Source organism: Ptiloglossa arizonensis, chromosome 1 (genome assembly GCF_051014685.1).
Source record: "Ptiloglossa arizonensis isolate GNS036 chromosome 1, iyPtiAriz1_principal, whole genome shotgun sequence".
In the NCBI taxonomy this organism is placed as follows: Eukaryota; Metazoa; Arthropoda; class Insecta; order Hymenoptera; family Colletidae; genus Ptiloglossa; species Ptiloglossa arizonensis.
Window position 1 is genome coordinate 8,699,130 of NC_135048.1, and position 25,868 is coordinate 8,724,997.

Sequence of the window (25,868 nt, forward strand, 5' to 3'; positions counted from 1 at the left end):
TGTCTCCCCTCGAGTTTGTATTTATCGTACCGAGCGATCAAGAGCACACGATAAAACAGGATATTCGTGTACGATAAATTTTATTATTAAAGGAATTGTTGGAAATGTCGCTTATTCCGCCGACACAATTTTACCGCTCTGACTAAATTTATTAGAACGTAAAAATTAACGATACTAATCGCGATTTCTATTATTTTAGTATAGTAGATGGCCGATTGTCCGATTTGCATTAGCTGGTCATATTTAGACAATTTTTTTTTAACGCGAAAACAATTGACCACTAGAAAAACTATTGACACAATCCGTCATGTTTCGCTCGAATAAATGAACTTTTTGTCACGTTGAACATTATTTAAATACATAGTTCTCTCGTTAATCTTATTTTCAATCGTACAAAATTTGTAAATACTTGATTTTGTGGTATCGTTTATATTATATTTTTTAATTAACCGACGAATCGTTTATCAGGCCAGAGGTCCGATTTGATAAAGGTCGAACTAATTATTTAGAAACGCCATTTCATGAAAAATCGATATTTAAAGAACCAGCTACGACAGAAACCTCCTTTTCTTTATGCATCTTAAAAAAATTTATTTATTTCTTCTTTCAGATAGAAACTCGAAGGAATATTATGGTCATCGTAGCGAGTTTTTATCACAAAACAGACTTTTCTCAAAGTTGAACGATAGACAATCAAAAACTGAACACTTTTTCTAAGAAAATTTTTATCGTATCCGTTAGGAAGTTATAAAAATAATGAAAATTGTTGCAAGCTCTCCAATCGTTTGAAATCGACTGAAATCAATCCTTATAGTGTTCCCAGTCGATTTTTCAAATACAATTTTGTAATAATGTAAAATAGAGCAAAACTTTTCACATGAAAAATGTTCACCTCTTAGTGCTTTATCATTTTGTTGCAAAAGAATCCTAAGAAAAGTTGCGTCGAAAGAAATAAAACAACACATTGAAACCTTCGAAACTTGATGTCACCATCCTAAAGAACTTTCCTGTGGATAAAAAAATTTCTCTTTACATGTACTATTGTGCTCCACGTGCACACAAACTTTCATCAAAATCAGTCTCACAGGTAAGAAAAATTTCTTTACAACAAACGTACGAATACTTTTTTGAACCACTGTACTTGTTCCCGGTTGGGTTCGCATAAATGGAGTTCCACTGCAATTGCATCCGGCAAATTGTTTAATTGGATTTTCTGGACAACCCAGCCCCCTATGAAAAAATGTTATTGTACGTTTTTGACTTATCCTTTTACGTGGAATCCCGTAGAATCATCTCCGGGCCAGTCGAACCATCAGTTATCGATCACCTTGTATTTCTTTCGTGTCTCGTATATAATCGTTTCGTCGAAAAAAGCAAAACGCGTTCGCCCTTTTTCGCTCGTATTTCGTTCTGTCTCTTCTTCGTCGTTAATCAGTCGCGCGTTACCTCGATGTCCATCGATATATATGTTTCTCGGCTTGTTTAGCAATAAACAACGACGAACGGATTCGTCGAGATTAAAATATGCAACGAGCGAACGCGTTCCACGCTTTTGCACGGTGCTGTATTATTTGTTCGAAGGATGTTCGGTGAGGATTCGAATAAAACGGATAATAGCGAACGAAACGAGAGGAAAACGGAATCGATCTTAACGAATTTATGGAACGTCGGATTTCGGAGTTCCAGCACGGATCAGATTCAAAATGGAGTCGAACGGTTACGGGAACGAGCGCTCGAGCGCGAAACGGAAAATGAAACTTTTCGATTGATTTAATTCGACAAGGGGGTCCAAATATCGCCCCTCGAAATTTTTCTTAACGTCATTCGGAACTGAATCGATTTTTTTCCGACGAAGAAATCGATACGAGTACCTCGAAAGCGCAGTAACGAAAATCCGTTATCGATGTTTCGCAAAAGTTTGGACGAACTAAGTGAAAAATATATTTCTAATAGGATATATTATCAGGTGTTGACAAAGTGTTCTCAATCTCGTCCCTTTTGTTTCGAGGCAAGAAAAATCGTGAAACAGAGATTGGTAGTGGTAAAAGAAATGTAAATAACTTTCACCTCTACCATTGGACAATTAAAGACAGGTTGAAAAAGTAAGAGTGGGAGGTTGGTAGATAATCTATTAAAGTTACCGAATGTGTTATGCGTGAAGAATTTTTCGATGAAAATTGAAAGCAATACACCCAATGCGAAGAATAGGCAAATGTGCAATACACGAATCAGGAAAATATTAATTATTTTATTGGCGATGTTTGAAGAATAAATTTTGAATAACACTATTTTTTGTTAACATATAAATGTATTTTATTAACAAATTCTAGCATTATTACCCCGCCCCCCGCTTAATACCTGAAAATCTACTAACCAAATTACATTTTCATTTTTGCGAATTATTAATTCTCGTCATTGAATTTTCAATAACAAATTTTTCTCTTTTTATCAGGCACTGTTTACACTACCAATTACTTATGTAAAAGTTGTTCCTTTGCCGATTGTGGTACAAGTAACAACAAAAATACTTAAAACAGTCGGTACTGAACCAAACATTCCGACTAAGTTCTCTTGTTTGCGTGCAAACCAAACAAGTTGCAATTTTTTTTCCTATGAACGATGAAAGCCGATAAATTGTCGTAATTTTAAAAACAAAAATTCTATTGGGACTCTGTTTACAGTTTCACGAGACCGGTTGTCGGTAAATAACAAAAATGACTTTTACGTCGAGGGGGTCGATCGTAGGACCCAAATTAGAAATTTGGGTTAGAAATTTAGGGATTAGAAGGTTAGAAATTTTTCAAACCCTTAAACCCTTCCTTTCTACCAGAATACATAAACGAAACACGAAACGAGATTGGAAAACAAATCGTACGAGGGAACCTTCACGACGCAATCGCGTTGAACACTGGAACTACCACAGTGGTCAATTTGTTTCAAACTTCATTTTAAAATGACTTAATTCTCAACTGTGTCTTTGCCTACAATATTCGCGAACAATGATCAAAGTAGACAATCAATGTTACTCGAAAAATTAATTTACCCTTTCCCCATCTAACATCGAAGATACCTACACGGTTCTGATACAAATACAAATAAATTCACCATCGGTAGTTCTAGTGTCAACCCTTTGCACTCGAGGCCTTTTCGTTTGCGCAAACCAGCGACTCGATTTCGGCCAAATTAGGCAACCATTTTACAGGTACTTTAAAACCATTTATAAAGAAACAAGCGTATACGAATGATAAAGTTTCAGTGCTGCTCGAGTTCACACTTCAAATCGACCGCTCGAGTGCAAAGGGTTAATAATTTCTCACGAAGACGCTCGAAAAGAAAGGGAAACCCACGTACCGGGGAAACATTAATTTCACCGGGCGAATGAAAATATAAAGGCACGGGACAGACGAGAATGGGAAGTGTTGGGTGAAGAGGGCGGGTAAAGTACGACAAAATAAATAACCGGGAAGAGTGGAGAATGGAGGAAGAAAGTGAACACGGACGTGGGGGGCAGAGTGGGGGGCAGAGTGGGGGGAGAGTGGGGGGAGAGAAAGTTGACTTCGGTGGCTGTCTAATATCGAAGATGTACGAAGTTGGGTACGAAACGTGCCGGCTGGGAGAACGACTGCAACCAGGATCGCGCGCCACGTAAAACGAGTAGGTGGAAGCCCGATTTGCGTGGGTTGGCCGACTGCCTGGGCTTGTGGCCTATCGTTTATTAATTAACCGACTTAATTAATAATTCAATAACCGCCACCGCCATCCCATTTCCCGGCACACCCCTTCGGCGCTTGTCTTCCACCACCCTCACGCGCCGATGTATATATATATATGTATATATATATATAGCTACGAACAACGCGTAAACCAAGCCCGACGAAGCTTCCTGAAATCCGTCGGCTAAACCCTAACGCTGCTAGGACTATTGTTAGGGAACCGGAGGTACGGGCGTTGTTTCTATTAAAACTGATTAAATGCGAAAAATATGGATAATCTTGTCAGTGGTATCTGTGTACGCGTGTAAATGCACGTTGTGTTGGTATGTATAGGGTGGGTCAACTTTGACTGACTGTTTTTAAAAGTTTGTGATTTTTGTAGGTTTTTAGTATTATTATTTTGTAAATAATATGTAAAGGCCTATTTAGCGGGTATGTGCACGTTATATATGTATGTATAGGGTGGATCAACTTTGACTGACTGTTTTTAAAAGTTTGTGATTTTTGTAGGTTTTTATTATTATTATTTTAGGAATAATATGTAAGGGCCTATTTAGCGTGTTTGTGCACGTTATATATGTATGTATAGGGTGGGCCAACTTTGATTGACTGTATTTAAAAATTTGTAACTTTTGTAGGTTTTTATTATTATTATTTTATGAATAATATGTAAGGGCCTATTTAGCGTGTATGTGCACGTTGTGTAGGTATGTATAGGGTGGGTCAACTTTGATTGACTGTTTGTAAAAGTTTGTGATTTTTGTAGGATTTTATTATTATTATTTTATAAATAATATCTAAGGACCTATGTACGCGTGTATGTGCACGTTATATATGTATGTATAGGGTGGGCCAACTTTGATTGACTGTTTTTAAAAATTTGTAACTTGTGTAGGAGTTTATTATTATTATTTTGTGAATAATATCTAGGGGCCTATTTAGCGTGTATGTGCACGTTATATATGTATGTATAGGGTGGGCCAACTTTGATTGACTGTTTTTAAAAGTTTGTGATTTTTGTAGGTTTTTAGTATTATTATTTTGTAAATAATATGTAAAGGCCTATTTAGCGGGTATATGCACGTTATATATGTATGTATAGGGTGGGCCAACTTTGATTGACTGTTTGTAAAAGTTTGTGATTTTTGTAGGATTTTATTATTATTATTTTATAAATAATATCTAAGGACCTATTTAGCGTGTATGTGCACGTTGTGTAGGTATGTATAGGGTGGGCCAACTTTGATTGACTGTTTGTAAAAGTTTGTGATTTTTGTAGGATTTTATTATTATTATTTTATAAATAATATCTAAGGACCTATGTACGCGTGTATGTGCACGTTATGTACGTATTTATAAGGTGGGCCAACTTTGACTGACTGTTTTTAAAAATTTGTAACTTTTGTAGGGTTTTATTACTATTTTCTTTTTTTTCTTTTGGAGATTGTAAAAAATTTTATGAAAATTTATAGCGGCTTCGTACTCGGTTCAAGAACGGATTAAAATTATCGAACATGTTAATATTTATTTATATATATCTTGCATCAGTTAGTCCAAGTTGGCCCTGTACGTACATTGCCATTGAAAAGTTTGGAATTGGTATCCAATTATTTATATATTATCTAGTTATATTAGGGTCTTTTCAAGAAAAAATGAAGAGTTTTGAAATAACTAAAATAATTTTATCATCAAAATAGTAAGTAATATATTTTACATTGTGTACTTTTTTTATTTAGAAAGAATCTCTTCGTCATTCTCATTTCTCGAAAAATAATCAAAATATGCAAAATATGCAAAATTGATATAGACTGTCCTATTGATCATAAAAAACTATAAAACGTCTTTCTCTCTCATTTTTTTCTAATCGCAATAGTTTTCGAAAAAATCACTGGCTAGTAACAGCGTGAACACCTTGTATATTAGATCATCCGAGAAATTCGTGTCGCGTAACGTGAATGTTCTTCGTAATATTTTTCAAACAAATACCAATAGGATGCAGGTCAGAGTTCCGAGGATAATCTAGAGATCATCTATCATGAGTTTAAAAATTTCAAAAGCGAAAGACCATAACGGATCTAGAAACTCATTTTCGTCACCTGATGCTGTACGAGTTTCGAAAAGGAAACACAGCAACGATCTCGGTAAGTAACATTCGTGTTGTTTATGGGAAAAACTCTATATCGCTTCGCACGTGTAGAAAATGGTTTAGTCGTTTTCGAGTAGGAAATTTTAACTCGGAAGATGAAAAACGTTCGCCCATCTCGAGTAGATGAGGGAAAATTTCGTGCTTTGGTAAAGAAAACATGAAATTTATTTGTTCGTGCACTGTTAACGTTGGCTCTAAAAAACCACAAAACTTTTCTCTCTTCCATTTCTTCAATATATTTACAATTTCCACAAAATAGATGCTGTCTAGTAATCGCGCGAATCTGAATATACAGATACTATTTAACAGGTTCAGATTTTCTTTTTTCATTTTAATCGATAATAGCACGCGCCGAATCTCGAGAGATCGCTTCAAGAAGGTGCAATATACTATTGAATTTATGTTTAGTGGAACTCAACGAATTGTAAAGCATACTTGGAAGCATCCTTCAGGATTCTTGATAATTTATAATCGAGGACTGCTTCGATTTAAATAAATCCTTTGCAATTTACGTGCTTTGGATGAGAGAGCAAAGCTTCCTTCTCGACGCGAACCCCTTAACACGATTAGGCACACAGGCTGTGTAACTGTCGCGCGTTATTAATAGCGACTAAAGTACTTCAAAGTGTCTCTTAGGATTCGTCGATAATTCATAATCGAAGCCTTCTTCGATTTATTGGCTTGTTCGGAAAGTCATTTCGTTTCTTTTTTTTTTTTTTGGTGAAAATGAAACACGATTTTTTTAGAGCGTACAAACATTTTATTAAATTATATATTCTCCATTTTGGAAAACGAAATTACTTTCTAAACAACTCAATATCTCTTGTGCACTGTTCGGGTCAATTTAACCAGAAATCGAATTTTGGTATTACTGTTTGACCGAATATTCGATCTACAGGAAATTTATTGACTTTTGTAAGCACTACCCGAAGAATATGTCAGGTGAGGAAAAATGCATTTGGCGTTGTTTCGTACGAGATATCTATGTTCGTTACTGTGGTATTGTTCGGATCGATCTAACAAATGTTTCACTTTGATTTTAGAAAGAACAGACACTTAGTTTTGATTAGATGTATTACAGTCAACTCTCCCTAATTTCGGTACTACGGGGTTGCTTCGGATAGAACGAAAGGGAATATGGTATCTGTCTCTCTCTTTGACAGGTGATATATCCTCTTTCTCTTTACACGTAGAAGTGCCTTTGTCTAAAAGTAGACAAGGACAGAAAAAGAGTAAGCGATGGTGGGAAATGTCATTTTTCTTCTTGGAGGAGAAGTCCCAATTTTAGATAGGCAAAAGTTAGGGGGAGTTGACTGTACTTATTTCGTTTATCAGGAAATTTATAACAGCTAGTTATAATTCAAGCGTAAAACGGATATTCGAAGATAGATTAAAGCTATTGCAGCGTTGTCGTATGCCGTGACATTTTTATTACGAGGTACAATTAAATTACAAAGTAACAAAAAATCTTTCATCAGATTGGATCAAAAGCCAGAAGATGTTACACGTTACAATTCTACTAAAGGTGCTGTGAATGCATTAGATCACTTGGTAGAAGTATTATATATACACCTGTCGTCGTTAAACATACGATTTTATTTTATCATATGCTCGATGTATGGTTTTTTCACGTTTATATTGTACGAACACAGATAGTACTAAATTGGAGTAGTGCAAAAGTATACAAACTTATTCCTGAATAAATTGGACCAAGATTTGATAAAATTTTACACCCGTATTAAAACCGTGCTATCGAAGAATCAATTTTGTTTTTAAATACTTAAAAACATATAGGAATTTAATATGTTATAAATACTACCTGAATCGTTTCCAGCTGCAAGACCAAAAATAAATATTGAACGATATCGTTATTCTGTTTGCTCGGCATGTAAAAGTCATACGCAAAGAACATTCAGTAATCATTTGTAAAAAGTGTACAAATGTACGTTAGTTTATATTTATCACAAACTAATTTTAAATCGTTACTTTGATCAAGTTCAAATTACTTATAAAGCAACCGAAATCAATAATGACGCTTTGTACAAATAAAAGAATTATTTGCACTTTGCGTAAGCATAGTATGTAAATAATACGAATTTCACATCCTACATTTATGATAAATTATTTTCATAAACGACGATAAAATTTATTTAAATTGTGCAACGTATTTCCAGGCGTGTCCGTTTCATTCGAACTGCTCCAGTGTAACGATTATTTCAACGGTGCGCAAAGGTTAAATAAATAATGCAATAATCCTTCGCAATTTACGTGCCTTGGTCGAGAGATCTTCCTTCTTGACGTGAAACGAGTGGCTATTGACTTTTTCTCCGTTGATCGTTTCGCTATTTCTATGAATTTTTATGCGTCGCGAAGTAACAGTGGTCGAGAGAAATAAACAAGGAGTTTATCGGTGCAAGAAATGTCACAGACCCTAAACATTCCAAGATCAACAATTTAAAGACATTTACAGAAAATGGGAATGGTGCCAAAGCTGAATGTATAGCTACACCAGCTCACGAAGCGTAATCGCTTTGATCGCGTGGTAACATCGTTGTCGGCACGCAATAAAATAGAGCAATTCTGGAAACATATAATGACGAGGAATGAAAAGTGGATTTTGTACGACAATCCTCAAAGGAAACTAAATTGAACCCCGGAAGGGAAGATCCACCGGATGGAGTTGCAAAACCAGGTACACATCCACGCAAAATTCTCCTCTTTATATGACGGAATTACCAAGAAATTTTGTTCCCCGAATTGCTTTCGAGCAATTAAACAATTAATATATATTGTGCGCAGCTCCAGATATTAAAGGAAAAAATAACGGGAAAACGTCCAAGAGTTTAAAATCGGGAGAACGTGATTTTTCATCGTGATAACGCAAGACCGGGTGTAGCAAAAAATGTGCAAAAAATGTTACACGAATTCAATTGGAAAATTTTACCGCAACCACATCGGATTATTACCTCTTTCGTTCCGTTGTTTTTAACGGGCATAAAATTCGATAATATTGACTCTAGAAAAAAAAAAGAACGTTTAAAAAAGTAGTTTAATGAAACACCACGGAAGTTTTACAGTGGCAGCATAATGTTTGCACATAAAAATGGAAGGTGGTAAAACGAGAAAGCGATTATTCGAATAATAGCGTTTCTCGTAATATTTAAAGTAAGTTTACAATAGTATTCGAAATAGTGGAACGATGAGTGGTAGAATTTAATATTAAAATTTTATTGCGAATCATTTAAAATTTTCTTCTCTGTAATGATTGGATTAAATGTTAACGACAATTTTCTCTTACGCGACAACACTCGCTACGAGGCACGGTAGATGCTAGATTATTGAACAAAATGGCGCCTCTGTATCCAATCAAGGATTAAGCTTTATCTCTGATGTATTAGCACGCCAACATCGAGTCGACTTTTTCCATGATCGACGAACTTTCATCGATTACGTTACGACGCTCTCTTACACCACATTTCTCGAAATAAACATAACAAACCGAGTCAAGCGTAATTCAATCTCTGGCCGACTTTACGCAGAGATAGTGTCTTGTTAGAATTTCGTATTCTGCTATACGAGAACACGGTACAAAGCGTTTGACGGCCTTACAACCTGTTGCTCAAAATAATAACGCATTTGTAATTAAGTGAGTACCAGTTCGAATATGGTAATTCTGGTTTACGTAGCTATATTGGATCCTTCGACGGAAAAAATTCAAACGGTCATTGAGAAATTACTATCTGCTTTCGTTACCATTGTAACACGTGAACGAACTATAAACAACTAGCACAAGCAATTATCTTCCACGAAAGCACACAATGCATTTCAATTTCAAAATATTGTACGAAACATAAAAAATTATGAATTTTTCGTTATCTTATGTTAATCCTAGGGGACCACGAACGAGACCACGCGTGGGTCCAAACGGACCCGTAACTTGAATACTCGCACAATTTTGAAGAAACACTTTAGTAATACAATTGAGCGATACGAAGGTCTCTCTGGGTCAAGAAAGACCCAGGAGTGGCACGACAAGGATTAACTATGTCGAAAATCTTGATGTCACCTTATTAAATTAATGTTACTTACCTTGAAACTTTGGATTTCGTTATTAAAACTTCGAGACATTTTATGTTTATATATACTCGTACACGATATTAATAAAATCAGGTTATTGTATTGGGTTGTTCGGAAAGTAATTTCGTTTTTTTTTTTTTTTTTGTGAAAATAAAACACGATTTTTTTAGACTGTATAAACATTTTATTAAATTCTATATTCTCCATTTTGGAAAACGAAATGACTTTCCGAACAACCTGATAATATTCATTTGTGCGACTTCGTGTAGAATACTGCAGCACTGTATGGTGCCCATATCGGAAATATTTGTGTAACGTGGTAGAAGGTACAGATTTCTGCGTTTTGCTGCTCTTAAATTAGGTCAACCAATGTTTATCTTTTACCATGATATTTTTTACATTCAGAGTTGATTAAGCCCTTTGATTCTACCCTTTGAAGGTAGCCGGTACGCCTCTCTCATCTTCGTGTTTAATCTACTTTTGGTATACTAAATTTTTAACGATATGCCTAGAAATATTACTGCCCTTTGAATTAAACACTTCTTCGCTGTGAAAACGAACACATTACGGCCAATTTAATCGTATCAATAGAATCTTTATCAATGTAAACAATTACGGTATTTCACTCGGTTTCTTCAGCTTTTGCATTATTTTTAAATGTAGTCTCTCTCGTCGGTTGTTTACCTTCAGCTAGCTGCCTTTGTATTTCTTTTTATCTGTGTACTAAAGGGTTTGTGCCCGTAAATAAATAAATAAACAACTTGCCTCTGTAACAGCTCCCCTATTGTACGAACAATGCGGCGAGTCTTATCGTCGACACGATCCGTGGTAGAACTCGGGCACACGAGGAATATACCTGTCCAGAAATACCAGGATTTAGCACCGGATAAGTTCTCAGCATTGGAACTCGACTGTTTTTAGTTTCTTTTTTTTTTCTCGCATAGAAGACTGGAAAAATACTGGCCAAATGACTTCTTGAACTGAGATTACACTGAACTGTAACTTTAAAGGAATACACACAATGTTTGAGTTTAAAGGTGACGCTGAACTGAGGTCACAGTGAACTGAGATCACGTTGAACTGAGGTCACGATGAACTGAGCTCACAATAAACTGAGGTCACAATGAACTGAGGTCACATTGAACTGAGGTCACAGTGAACTGAGGTCACGTTGAACTAAGGTCACGGTGAACTAAGGTCACAGTGAACTGAGGTCACAGTGAACTGAGGTCACAGTGAACTGAGACCACATTGAACTAAGGTCACAGTGAACTGAGGTCACATTGAACTGAGGTCACGGTGAACTGAGGTCACAATGAACTGAGGTCACATTGAACTAAGGTCACAGTGAACTGAGGTCACGGTGAACTGAGGTCACGGTGAACTGAGGACACCCTGAATTGTGTTTAAAGTTCAAGTAAAGAGTAAATCATTTCATCGTAACATGAATTATGCTCCTTACTAACAAATTAGTTCATAGAATATATAATTTGTGAGATGTCAGGAACGAATGAGTGGCTGCTGCAAAAGTCAGGATTCAAAAGAGAATTTCGACACGTTTAATTTAAATTAATGTATATATGTATATAAAATATTATATTGGTCAGGATGACTATTAAAATAATTAAGAAATGAAAATAAAAATACAATAATTACATAAATACGTAAAAGTCTTGAAAAGTGACGCAAAACATACTTGAACGCGCGGTTTGCAACAGTTTACAATCGTGTTTTCACGTTTACGGTTCATTTATGAAAATGGATCAAACTGTTCATGATCAACTACAGAGGCGATGTAAGTGCAAACTGGACATTCTAAAAAGTTTCTCATTATTTACTTTGCGTTACAATATACGATACATATTAAATACAAGTGTATATAAGTAAATAAATGATGAGTAATCGTTTTTTCGACTTTCGTAATAGGCATTCGTTTCAGTTTTAACAATGAAAGCGAGAAGATATCAAGAGAAGAAGAAAAAATATTTTTGCTTTATACAAGTTATTTAATAGTATTTCGACGTATGTATTACGTTACTTATGAAAAATAAAAAGTATCGGGTACATCTCTTTAATTGTGCAAATTTTCTTACAGTAGTATTTACGTTTATCGATTTAAGAGAGAACAAAGACAAATTTTTAAATCATCTTTGTACGAATGTGAAATCTTTCGATTCGTTCAAATTACGTTCAAAAATTTTTGAAAATTTAAGAAGTCTAGATACTGCAACGAGACTTGCCATTCCGCCGATATAATTTGTATTAGTTATCGGCTGTGTATACCTGCACTCGTACATTCTCTTTTTTTACTTATCGTGATACTTCTTTCTTAGTGTTCCGTGTGTTTAGAAATTTTTTCATTTCACCAATCGAAGCATTAATGTTTACTGTGACCATTTTCTTCGAGCGTTAACGTAAATGGTCGTATGCATTGAATGCTCGAACAAATGGTACTGCTTCGCCACAGGGCAACAATGGTACGATCGTGGCCAAACTGGACCTGGGTTTCTTTGAGAACACGCAAATATACCGCGTAGTTGCCATTGCAATTTTAATTTCGTGCGAATTGTATCAAACAAACCTACACTCTGCTAAAACGCGTCGGAAAACTGCGGTAAATCGCTCGTTCGAACTTATCGATATGCCTTTGTTTTAATGGATGTAAATTTACTGCTGAAACGCTGGAAAATTTAATACCTCGTGTAAACTATGTTGCGAGAAAGTAATTTTCAAATTGGTACGCGTGATGTGAAAAGCAAGGAAATGGAGCGCCTGTGTGTGGTACGACTGAAAGTGTGCAATGATCGAGAACGGTGTTGCCACCTCTACGGATTGTTCGGTAAATTTACAAATTTTTCATCTCACTTACAAATCTGCGTATTTTTAGTCAAATACTATAGATTAATATTATTATATTACATAATAGTAACCATATTATAACAGTAGTAATAATATTAAAACAAGAGTAATAATGTTTTAACAATATTAATAATATTAACTTTGTATTAACCCTTACCAAGCATCAACTCGCTGAACTCGATTTAATTCACAATTTGAAACACTAATTGAAACAAAAAGAAATTTGATTGCATAAAATCAAAAAATATTTCTGATTTCCAACGTCGTAATAATTTTTACTACATACATAAGCTTTAGTCATTTATTTATATATTATTTATTTGTATGTCTGCTACGATCAAAGTTACGTGACGTATATCCGATGAAAACGGTAATGTCACGTAGGAGGTGACATACGTTCGTTAAGTATTAACCTTTTAGCTACGGTACGCCACTGTAACGATTTCCGTCTGTCATTTTTTTTTAACGTTACGCCACTGTGGTGGCTATCCACCACCTCCTCTTTTTAACGAATTTTTCACTATGGTCGATCACTTGTTTTTCCGTTTTGAAAGCCACGTACATTATTTAAATGCAATAACAGCATCTTCGTTTGTTTCGATCCGCAATTATTCGCTCACCGATGCACTAGCAACAGTATTCAACGAAGTTTGCGTACAGTCCGCGGTGGAGCTCTTTGTACAGGGGTACAGCTACACGGCAGACCCGCCGCATAGTGGGCCGAAACACCGAAAACCGGACAAACATTGAAAACATTAGAAATTTATTAAAATTGCTTTTAAAACGCTTCATATTAGAGTTTTCGATCTCACTGTTCACGAATCAGACGTCAAATTAATTTTTTTCATCAATTTTCGATTAATAGAAGCAAATCATTTTTTAAATAAAATTGTAATTTTTAGACACTTTTAGATAAACTTCCAACCACAAAGATCACCCTCGGACATGAAACATTTCAAATCGATAAAAGTCAAATTAAAGTTACGACTTAATCATATAGTAATCATTTTTTCTCGTTAATTTTTATTGTTTCGTATAAATTAAAATATTGTACAATGATATCGCGATTCATTTAAACTCGATTCTTTGCTTCGAAACATCGAGTTTTGTTCAACTTTTCGGCATTTCGGCCCATTGTGCTCCGTAGCTGAAAGGTTGAAGGAAGGGCCATAGAGGTTCAAAGAGTTCTAAGCTCCAAGTGAAATTCCAAGGGTCCTAGCTATAATTTACTAAAAGTGTGAGTGTGCAGAAAAATTCTTAATCCCAAGAACAGCGAGAAAATCACGTCCACGTCGCAAACTCAGGTAGTGTACCAATCTTGACGAAGTACGTTGCAAGTTAACCCCTTCACTGCGGCGCTCCTTTCAGTTAGAGGAGTGGAACATCTTAAAATTATATACAGTGCACCTGGACAGTCATCAGCCTTTCAATTTACATCTTATGTCTAAAAAAATAGTACTTTCACAATGATTTTTGGAAGCAAAAAAATTTTCTACAAAATTATAAACTTAATTTAACGAAATATTGAAAAACTGCAGGTTGGAAGTAAATGTGCATAGGCATGTTTATTACGGAGTACAATTATTATCAGCACGATGTAAGAAAAAAAAAAAGCCAGGGAGGTGGTTTCTTAAGATTTAAGCTTCCTTTGTACCAAATTTTAAATAAAATAGTCTCTATGACAAGTAGATTAAATGTTACGGTTTATCAACAATTGTTATTAAACAACAATTCGTTACCATTTGTAACATTGACAAAAGATGGGAAAATGATTTTTCAGCAGGATACTTTTTAATCAATGGAATTTTATGAGAAAGTTTAATCTTGTTCAGCTTATCTAACAAGACAATTTTTATTTCTTGTTTATTCTTTTTTCTTACGTATTATATTATGAAAATACACAAACGTTTCTTTCTTCAATTTCTGTTCCAATATTGGGCAACATGTAGAAATGTGGTTGAATGTAATTATAATTATTTACAACAAATCTAAGAAAAAATGCTTCATCGATATTTGAAGTGCTAAAGCTACCCAAAATTTGTCCACTTTTTAACATCTCCCTTAAAGAATGTAAAGAAACTATTAAAAGAATAAGTCAATGACATCTTTAGAAAAAGTAACGTTCACGACTATAACTCGATTGAGAAAATGTTCGATATCGCACAACGTAACAAACACAATTCCAAACAAGGCTAAGAAGTATAAACAGTCCTTTGAAAATAATCATCGGTCAGTTATGTCACTGCATACAATAAACAAAATTATAAAATTATATTTCTTTGCTATCGTTTGAATATACTACATTGTTTAACCATGTTAAGAGCAAGCCCAGATAGGCTACAATGGTTCTGTTTCTTTCCGGAATCTTTTATTACCAATAGAACAATTAACTCGAAGCCTACTTTGCTACGAGCGTGTATACACGTCTCATAATCTGCGCTATGGACGTGTACACAGTTTACCGAATTGGACACTACAAGCGCTGTGGGCGTGTTTATACGAAGTACAAAATAAAGTATTCAGTGCTGAGACATGCCGCAAATGATGGAGTATTCTGCGGGTTCGTGACATATTTGTCAAAGATATGCAGCATTGAAAGGCTTAATCCTTTAGGTTGGTTCGACGTACACCGTACGTCAACATAACCTCACTTCGTGCATTGATTCAACGGTGTACATCCTTGGGTTCTACCTCACTCCTTTTGTTTTTATTTTTACTATATTGAATTTTAAGTTATACATTGTATTTTGTACACTGAACTTCATTCGACATAAACATTGTATATCTTTTCTATATTTCTATTGTAAAATTATAAAACGAATAATACGTTGTAATTGCTAACAAAATGGAACTATAAATGTAGGAATCTGTATAAGTAAAATTTTGTTACAAATATCTGGATTAAATATTACATTATTATTCTATATAATATTCTAACAACGAAATCGTCTGAGGTGTTCACTAAAGTATCACAACGGAGTAACTACAAAAAGGGACTCTATGGAAATTGCAAAATAGGACTTTACTCGAAACAGTGGTTCAATGTTATTAGTACGATTTAAAATTTGTAATAATACTTGTATCATTTTTAACACTTTTCTTTGATAAAGTTACTATTTTTACATTATTGTGCGGTGTTTTGTTAACGCATCCCTAAAATTTGAAATTGAGCGGATGAGATAGATTTCATTTTACGTAAATTTAAAGAAATTTATCAAATCCCTCCAAATTTATTGCCACCTGAGGCATCAGTTAATCCATGCCAAACTATCGGCTTGAGGGGTTAAATAGGCTTTTCAACCACACGCTTGTCGTCCCTCAAGTCACTTATTACCAGTACCATAAATGTAGTCACACCTGCACAGTAGACACTGATCTGGGCAGCCTTCTCGAGTCTGCTCTGGTCAAATATTAATAACAATTTTCTCGTACGGTAGGCCTTAGTTATTGGGCAAACATCACGTTTCTGTATCCAACCGAGAGTTCAGTTTGATTTTCATCGTATTAGCACGTTCACATTGAGGCGACACGACTAAAATAGTCAAAGAATGGATATTATATAATATTCCACACGTGTTACCACATCCACCGTAAAATCTCGATTTAAACACCGTTAAACATAATGGAATAAAGTAAGAAGATTGAAAAATATAGTTATTACTTCGAAAACAGCGTTAGAACGAAACGTTATTAAAATATGGTAATCAATAGATTCAAATGTTATTTCTAAGTTAATTCACTCAATGGAAAACGATGGAACAATTTCCTATTAAAACTTTAAATTACTTAATTTAAGTAACTATTCAATATTCCGTTCGAATACTTTTATGGGCTACTTCTTGGATATGTTTACAATAAATGTATTGTACAGACAACCTACATTATTGAATTATTTTCTAATTTTATTTATATAGTCTTCAGACCCGTTGCTTATTTTATGCAAGATATTACATCAATTGCATCAATTTAACATACATATTTCATTAGTTGAACCGATGAATAGATTTGTAAGCGTTCAAATGTTTTCGTTTTTCGAAAAACGAGGGAAGATATACGATCGTACGTTGAAAAGTTGCTCATTTGCAACGAAACTTGTAAGGGACAACGAACATATTCTGTTAAACAAGGAACAAGGGAAAAGATTTAAAAAAGAAGACACGTTCGTTGAAACCAATCCACTATACACAAAACTCAAAAGGAAATTAAAAGAATACTTACTAAGATGAATAATAATACGATTCATGTTCTTGTAATCGCTGTAATTTGTTACATACGATACTTTTTGATTTAAGCCATCCAGCGTTTCTTGTTCAGCGAACCAATGAACTAATTTCCTTACTTGTGGACAAGTGAACAGTGACGCGATCTTCCCGCCATTTGCTTTATCCCTTCCGAGTCATCTGCAATCGACGAGGTCATCGGGTGTTAAATTTCAAAGACATCGGTATTGTCCGGTACTAGCTAGGGGAACTTCCCCTAATTCAATCTCCACTCGACTCTACGCCGTTAATTCGCCATAGAGATAGCGTCTTCTCAGAATTTCATATTCTACTATACGAGAACAGTCTACAGAGGGTTGGACGGTATCATAACTCGCTATCCGAAACAATATTCGACGAACCGATAAAACTGTTAGAGGAATAACAATTTTTTCGCTCTGGAAGTATGTTTAAAACTGTGCGTCGCACAGTGAGACGTGTACACAGTATGGTATAAATAACTATTAAATGAAAACGTAAGAAAAGTTATTTATAAGTATATATAACTATTAAATAAAAATGTAAGGAAAGTTACTTATAAGTATATATACGACTAAAATAGTCAAAGAATGGATATTATATAATATTCCACTTATATAACTATTAAATAAAAATGAAACGAAAGTTACTTATAAGTATATATAACTATTAAATAAAAATGTAAGGAAAGTTGTTTATAGGTATATATAACTATTAAATAAAAATGAAAAGAAAGTTACGTATAGGTATATATAACTATTAAATAAAAATGAAAAGAAAGTTACGTATAGGTATATATAACTATTAAATAAAAATGTAAGAAAAGTTATTTATAGGTAGATATAACTATTAAATAAAACTGTAAGAAAAGTTACTTATAGGTATAAATAACTATTGAATAAACGAAATAAGTAAAATATTTCTTAAGAATTGTTTACATGAAATATGTACTTATATATATGCACTCACGTGCAAAGTTAAAGGATTGGTAAATTTCGGCCGGAAAAGCGCTTCCTTTTTCTTAACTGGCTCGTCATCTACGGCTATAATTATGGTTACGATTTTTATATATATACAAACCTGCGAAATTTCATCGAAATCGATGAGAGTCACTCGTGACATTTCCCTCGTGATAGAAGCGAAAGAATACTGGCATGCACGTTATACAAAGATCGCACAAATTGTTCTGTAACTACGATAAGGATTGACTAACAGAGAGGGTTAACGAAACTCCTCTTTCGTCTTATCACTTCAGATGGAACGTCATCTTCGTAAACTGTCTCACCCCCGATTCAGCGGCCAAACGATCGAAAGACGCAACAGCTGGGAGGCGCGTGTGCTTGACAACTGACGCGCTCGCTGAAACCCGTGACGCGTGGCTGGTGTAAACCGACCACGAACGCGGGGGTCACGAGTAAACGTGTAAACGCGTATAATATAACGTAGCACGGACCGATGCGGCGGAAACCGCCATGAAACAACATTTTCGACCGAATTTTTCGCAGTTCATCCGACCGTTTTAAACCGGATCGGGCCGAGATTTCGAGAAACACCCGCTATCGAAATAACGGTCGACATCTGCTCGGCTCGTAAATTGATTCCGATCGATCGTGCACAAGCGCTTATTATTCGTGTTTCAGCCCGATGAATCCTACCCGGGAAAGATTCATAACGATCGGTGCCGGCGTTATGGCCGGCCATGTTTTCGTAATTAGAAAACAGGACGCGATTGTAGCTTTTGTCGTTTCCTGGTTACGATTTATGCTAATGAGCTCTCGCGCGTCCATCGTGCGCAACGTTCCACTTTTACTCGCGCGAATAATCATATTTCGCCATATTTTTAACGAAACGAGGAGTTGGAAGTTTCTCTTGTTCCTGGGGTTAATCTTTCGCGAGGATTCGCGGAAAATACAGTCTACCTAACAAGAACGTGACTGGCATGATTTAATAACCATATTTTCTAAGCACGTGATAATTATTGTAGATATTTCTCTAACCTGTTACTACGACACTTTTATGTTAATAGCTGGTTCGATCGAAAATAGTGAACCGTTTTCGACACACATTAACAGAAAGTGTACTGGAAAAAGAAAAAGAAAATCAATTAGATCTACGATCAAAATTAAGACTCAGTTGCCTAACTAGATCGAGCTAGATACTTTCTACGTGCGTGAAAAAGAAATCTAAAAATAGAATCGTAGTTACTTCTGTTCTTTTCTATTGTATCCTTATGAAAATAAGTATTGTGAAGAATTTGAAAACGATTGAAAATAACTTGAATATATAATAATATTTAATATAGAATATATTAAATTCAATATATAATAATGATTTTTCTTCAATATATAATAATATTTAATATAGAATATATTAAATTCAATATATAATAATGATTTTTCTTGAATATATAATAATATTTAATATAGAATATATTAAATTGAATATATAATAATGATTTTTCTTGAATATATAATAATAAAGGTTTTGAAGCTTATGGAAATGGCTACTTTGTAATATTTTGTTTCAAGGACAATGAGACTCGAACGATCATTTTCGTGGAAATGGTAAAAGTCGCGTCAGATTAGTGATCAAAGAATGTCCTGGGTCTAAACGGACCCGTAACTTGACTCACCTTGCACAAACATTTTCGACAAAGATTCTATTATTTTATCGTATTTTCCTTAATTTCTAAGGAAAGTTGTGGGCACTGAGAATACACTCTTCCGAATACTTCAGGAAGGGGTATTTAAGCCTAAACTGTTTGTACGGGAGTGTACACTCTGTATACCATAGTTTTCGAATTTTGGCTGATCGAAGAAAATGTTTAAAGTGTGCCCTTCATCCTTTAACATTTTTACTTCGAAGCCATTTAAAATCCATCGTGAATTCAACGTAAGTCAATGTACTGTATGGAGTTTGGAAGTTAATCCTTGGAAGAAAATCAAAATTGTATCGGACCAAACGTATTCAATCAGCCTTCCAGACTTGCAGCTAACAATAAGTGAAAATTGTTCAACGATATCCACATTGGTCTATAACATGTTCCTACTTTCCTCTTAAGGGTGATTTTGGTGATTTTCTTACATTTCGAACATTTTCTTCAATTCGTGTAACTCGAAATCTAAGGTATACGAGACGTACGTTTAAAGGACATTTTTTATTTACCTTAGTGTGTAAATTTATCCTCTGAAATACGGACATGTATTTCTGAGGAACCCTACATGTTTATTGAGATCTGTACCGAAGATACTGTTGCACTATGCAATCTTTGAAGCTTAATTAAAGTGTTACACGTCCTCGCACACCTAATTAAACTTGTGCAAGTGAATAAAGAAATAGACACAGGGGCAAAGAGGGGTCGAACCGCCCATTCCCACCTGAGCCACACTTCTGAACCTTAGCCACGCAGATTGCCATAATCGTAGGAATAGATTTCAAATGCGTGCTCATCTCAGTATGTATATAAATGTAAAGCTTGGAAACTGCTGAGTTTTCGTTTATGCTTATACTTAATGCATGAAACGTCTCTTTTATCTCATGAAAGTTATTTAATACAACAGAAAAAAATATTATGGAATATCGACAGTTTTTCTATGGGTGAAGTAATAAAGATGATTTTGAAGTATAATTAATTTTCTTCAATGGAATCAAATATTTTGTACGACACAATCCAACTTGGCTCTAGCCACTTTTCACAAAAAAGTATTAAGCTATGTTTCCCAAGAGAACAATGCTCCAAAGGTATCAGAGTTCAACGTTACTATTACCGAGTATAAGAAATACAGGGCGAACAGAATAATAAAAATCAGAAAAATTAAGTTTTTTTTTTCAAATGTATACATCTGTTTAAGAAAGCAATGGATACATTTTGTCTGTACATCAACACATGGAAGCGTGTAATAATACTTACCAAGAAAATTCTTTTATATGTAAATTTTGTAGCTGACCAGAAACTGATTAACTTTTGTCTGAAACATTTTATCATCAGACTATTGTAAGTGCTTGAAAAATTGTAGCGACAGTTGTGCACCACACACCACATATAACCTTTTTGAAATGAATGAAAATTCATTTTCATTTATTCCTAAATTAAATTTTCATTAAATTATTTTTGTTCCTGAAAAGAATTTTACTTACTTCTACTGGTAATTATATAACCAATGCTTTCCTAGCATATTGAAAAAAACTAGCAAAAATTGCTCTCCACTATTAAATGGATTCTATAATAGTAAAATACTTACTATCAGATGGTATCTACGCCAATGGGGCTCTGTCTGGCGCACATGTGACTTCAAGTCAGCTGCTGATAGTACTATATCTATACTAAAACTTGTACTTTGGGAAGAGTATTTAAGACTAAACCGTTTGGAAGGGTACCGTGGTTAATTGCTCGATAAATTCGACTAATTTGGCTCGAGTTATGCAAAACATTGATTTTTCTGAAACTTGAATTACTTTCGGTCCTTTCGGACCAGAGAACACAGCTTCGAAACGCTCAACGTACGCAACGCTCACAACCAGAAATGTTTCCTTACGAAAGACAAAGTAGACAAGAACCGAGATTTTGTTCGTAACTCGTCCGTAGAGTAGAGGTCGTACTAACCGATAAATAGTGGATTTTCCTGGTAATTACTTCTAGGTAAAAAATTGGTCCCTCTTTTCGGACAGACTGTATACCCTTTGTCGATAATCGTGTCTTTTTCGTTTCTACCGATTCGTATAAAAATCTGGCCGCCGCGGTGGCGAGCTACGCGATTACCTGGCTGTTGCATTTTAATGAAACTTCGACAAAAGCTTTATCGATCGGTCGTCGGGGCGTATTTCTTCCGGGTTGTTGGATTCGCGTAGCGACACGGGGGACGTTGAATCGGAAGCGATTTGTCACCGATTCCGCGCCGAAGATCCATGCGTGAGGTCATTACCGAGCAAAATACGGAGAAGAAAAATCGAGCCAATTCCACCGTGCTTGGAAACTTAAAAACGAGAGAAAAGTCAGCGTTAACCTCCAAGTGGTGAACACTAGTTTCATAGCACTGCATGGTAACGTGACGTCATATTGGCTCCGTATCGTTTGTGGCGACATGACGTCAAATTGACACCGTATCGCTAGTAGTGACGTGACGTCAAATTGGCACTGTATCGCTAGCAGTGACATCCAATGACGTTAATTTGACGTATCCTTGGACAGAGGTATGTCTTACTTTTACGGAAGCTATTATTTGTGTTTTTCGCGGTAATTTTATTATATTTATAATATTTCGTAAACAAAATTGTATTTTCTGTGACGGCAGTTGTAATAATGAATTTTGTTTCGACACATTTAACAATAACGAGATAATGGATTTTAATGCAAGATTCTTTGAGACGTCGAGTTTACCATTAGTCGTTGCGAAGTCAATTTGAGTTCAAGTCACCATTATTGATGAGTCAATTTTACTTCGAGTCACCATTATTGATGAGTCAATTTAACATCGATATGACAGCAAACGAATTTGAGAATAATAGTATATTTTTACCTAAAGAAGTAGCGAGTGAAAGTGTCACTTGAATCTACAGGCCGTAAAATAGTAAAATCAATAAATGTAATAGTTCGAAAAAGAAGACGTTATATATATTGTATATCTACTGGAAATAACAATAAGTGTAGAGTTAAGTGTAATAATTGTCAAATCCGTATGTACAGTGTACGTAGGAAATCACAAATCCTTGCAATTCGTTGTGCAGAATAGTGATAAACAATGTTTGTGTATGTCATGTCACCACAAACAATACGGAGCCAATATGACGTCATATATATATATGTACTGACACATTTCTTTCATTCATTATTCTTATTATTATTCGTATTATATTTTGTAAAACCAATGAGTTATAGATAATCTTACGTGTGTTTACGTCAGGGTCCGAATGGACCCAGCAGCGCCGATAGATCCAGAATTAACCATCCACGAAAAGAAGGCATAGCGTGTTTACATCCTCGCTCCTCTCGTAGCCCATTGCCGCTTCTACGATCGCAAACAAGAACATTTGTCAATGATAGTGAAGACCATTGGTCAATGACAGTGAAGACCGACGACAGTGATACCAAGTTCGAATGAGAACGAATTCGTAGGTAAGGTGCATCGATGTAGATTGTCAATAAAGTATCGAGTATTCATAAACAGAATAATTTGCTTACGATTTATGTACTATCGTTGATTCAATAAGTTCGTGACGAAAAAATGAATACAATTTAATATGCGTAATAATCCTTAATATTTTGAAAATTATTTACCGGGAAGAGAACCAATTTGTATTTATTAAAAATAATACAAATCCGCTTATACTTATTTCTATTAAGATAATCTCTATATAATTACTATTTACGCAAAAACAATGCACGTTAGTATTAAAACAAGTATAACCTTTATAATTTGTAATCTAAGAAAATATAAAAGGTTATACTTGCATAACCTTTAATAAGAGTTACTCAATGTCGGTTAGTTGAGATGAGAGTTCATTTTGAAGAAATTTATCATAACTTCGAGCTGTCGAATGACTTGATATTTAATAACTATTTACGCAAAAACAATGCACGTTGGTATTAAAACAAGTATAACCTTTATAATTTGTAATCTAAGAAAATATAAAAGGTTATGCTTGTCTCGATTTTAATGTGACTCGTTCCTGTGTAAATCGCTATGGGAGTATGTAAACACGCTATGCCTTCTTTTCGCGAGCCGGATAATAATCGTCCGCTGGTCCATCGTCCGAGTGTTAAAGCTTTTTACGATAGTTCGCGTGCCAGCTGAGTGTGCATCTCGCTCACGGACATTTTGTTCGAAACCGACGCGCTGATATTCGCACTCCCTCGGCGAATAATTAACGACGCCACTTTGGCAAATTCGTGCGGGCGTTCGTTTTCGCCGGAGGATAAACACGATTGCTCGTAACGCGTTTGCAACCCGATCGGAATTTTCAGGGGAAGTTAGTTTACCGATGGCCGAAATCGACGAACCGAACCTGGTAATTGGGCGTTACCTGCCAGGAAAGGTCCGTAGCGACCGCGTATTTGCGCGAGAGAATTGGAAAACAAATCAATTTTAACTCTATACGCGGCAGCAACATCTTCACGCCCATTGAGCGTACCAGGGTCTCCCATTTTAATCTCCGTGGACATTAATATCTCGAAACGTACGGAATCTCGGAAACGTATGACCGGATAATTGGATTTATTGTATTAGGAATTGTTGCATTAAATCATCAAGTCAACCATAGTCCGATTGAAAGTCGTTACATAGTACGTGTTACACAGTACGTTAAGTACAATAAATACAATCCGTACCAGATTGTATTGCACCGACAGATAAATGATAATGATTATCAGCGAATTGAAAAATTGTGAAAATTAAATTAGAACTATACAATTAGCGATTAGTTTTGTTTTGTTTAGTTATTTATTTATAAAAATGTATATTTCAGGAATTGTACGAATTTAAATGTTCACTTGTTTATCAAGAGCAGGTCCTTTTCAGTTTAATTTACAGTCCATTCTGTCCTATGAATAATTTCTAACGATTGCAGTACAGTGACTGTACAAAGGTAGCATAATTGATCATTTTTTAGTCGAGGACTTGTCCGGAAGAGTTAGATGAAATATTAACCGTCCCGAGTGTAATAAATTGAAATTAAATTTTAAGTAAAATTTCTGGAATGAAATTACGGAACTAGAAGACCCGAAAGTTACTCTTTTCTTCGCGAGCTCGTCGAAAAATGAACCAAGATTGCAAATTTGTTTCCACATACTATTTTCGGATAAAGCTAATTTTACCTATCAAATGTAATACGAATCGTCATAACTCTTCTTAACGATCAATTTGAAATCCCCAGTGCCAGGCTGATACCTTAACAAGATCAATGGTTTTTTAACCTACTGTGAGGATTAGCGAATGGATATGCGATAAGACCGTTCATTAACTTCTTTAATGGTCATTTGACAGCTCGAAGTTATGATATATTTCTTCAAAATGAACTGCCATCTCAACTAACCGACATTGATCTACGCTCAATGCGACGCCTATGGTTTCACCTGAATGGAACTCTTGCACATAGTGTTTACATTGTTCGTAAGACTGTACGTAAACTATTTTGGTGAGAGTAGAACCGTAGATTTTGCACCGTGTTCACCAGATTCAACACCTCTAAATCTTGTGTGGTTGTTTAAAAAGTAATGTCTTCCTAGTTGAATCAACGTCACCCAAAGATACCAAATGTAGGATTATTGATCGTACATATCGGTCTGTTCCTCTTTTGGAAAGCAAGTAAACTTGTGTATTGAATTAACCGGCCAAGAATTTGAACATTTACTAGCATAAGGTCACACACGTGTACATTCGACTTTCTTTAGTGTCACTGTGATTTACAAAATCCAACCGTGTAATCTTCTCCCTTTGAGGGCTTGTATCTCGAGAACAGCCCTTTGGAGGATTAAGTTGTCATTATCTGCATTAGACTTAAATTCTCGTCGAATTCTCCCACCCACGCGTACTAAATAATAAACGGATCCCAAAATGTGAATTATCTCAAGTTCTTGTAAATAATATTAGATTATCGTAAAATTAATAGACATGTACACACCGGTTTTTTTTTTTTGTTAAAAGTAGTAATATAATCGAAGCGAACTATGTTTCTTGGTTTTTGTCGCAAAGATTTATTTTGTTTCTTTGACCAAATAATAATTAATCTTTGGAAAAGTACATTGGAAACAAAATTGATTGCTTATCGATGTATGAGATGTTATTTCTTCGTATTGTCTTTAATTCTACATTACGTATTTCACGAGATAAAGAAAATTCG

At 35.0% G+C, this 25,868-nt stretch overlaps 1 pseudogene; it reads right to left on the reverse strand.

Annotated features, from left to right (window-relative positions):
• LOC143146817 (large ribosomal subunit protein uL10 pseudogene) overlaps positions 1-24,174 on the reverse strand; it is a 34,643-nt pseudogene extending 10,469 nt beyond the window's left edge.
• Positions 24,175-25,868: the final 1,694 nt, after the last annotated feature.